We start from the raw sequence: 1,217 nt of genomic DNA on the forward strand, positions 1-1,217 counted from the left end.
CAAAAAACAACAACAACAAAGCAGGGCCCCGAGAAGGACGAAGAGGAGGACGGAGGAGGGGAATGGGATGAGGAGGGGAATGGGATGAAGAGGGAGGAGGAGGAGGGAGGGGGGCTAGCTTAGCTTTAAATCAAAAGCTAGTAAAAGTCTGTAAACTGTGAAACACACACAGGGAGCTTCACTTTTAAAATCCACGTTGTTCTCAGGTCGTAAAGTCTGGTTTGAGGCTGACAGACGCTCATTTAGCTCCAGATAATAAACAGCTGATCAGTCGGCTGCAGGAAGCTAAGCGACATTATTTATCAGTCAGACACCGACTAGTTTAAACGTCGTCCTTACGTGTGAAGGCTTTAACACCTGCGGTAAACCTGAGCGGTGTCTCCTCGCTGTCTTTTTACCCGGTTTGACCCACACAGCTCCCAGAAAGTGCCACCTCAACTGCAGCCATTATCAGCTCAGGCTGGCGGCGGCGGCGATGGCTGTCAGGTTTGACGTGGACACAGAGCGCAGCCGAGGTGCATTGTGGGATGCTGGAGGACCAACAACTCTGAGGTGCGTTCAGGAGCTTCAGCTGAGAATCAGACAAAACACCACTGCTCCACACAATTCGTCTTCTGGGAGTGTACATTTTAGTCAGACTTTTTGACTTTTTGACTTTCTGACTTTTTGACTTTCTGACTTTCTGACTTTCTGACTTTTTGACTTTTTGACTTTTTGACTTTTTGACTTTTTGACTTTTCTTTTGTTTTATTTTTTTATTTTTACTATTATTATAATTTGCTTTATTTTTATTTGTAATAATAATAATAATTTTTCTATTTTATAGTTACTTGTTTTTAATCTAACTTGTGAATTCTGCAGGTAGAGGCCCCGTATAAGCCCTTTTGGGTTTACACTTGAGTAATAGCAGGAACCAGGCTCTCTTAAACCTAAAGGGAATGGATAAAAAAATAAATGATAATATTTAATAATTAATGTTAAATTTTGTGTACATAGTTCTTGTATTTTCTGTTTGTATGATGGTGCTGGCCTAAGACCTTTGCACAGTACTTTATATATTTTTTTAAACAGAAAATTAGATACTTAACTCAAACTCAAAATTGAATCAGTGTACAACACCATAGCTTCCAGTACCTCCCACTCCCACTAAAAAAAGACTGATGCTGTCCTTCCTTACTATGTAAATCCTAGGAACACATATAGTCTAAGGAACCTGT

This window comes from Scomber scombrus, chromosome 19 (assembly GCF_963691925.1).
Source record: "Scomber scombrus chromosome 19, fScoSco1.1, whole genome shotgun sequence".
NCBI classification, from domain to species: domain Eukaryota; kingdom Metazoa; phylum Chordata; class Actinopteri; order Scombriformes; family Scombridae; genus Scomber; species Scomber scombrus.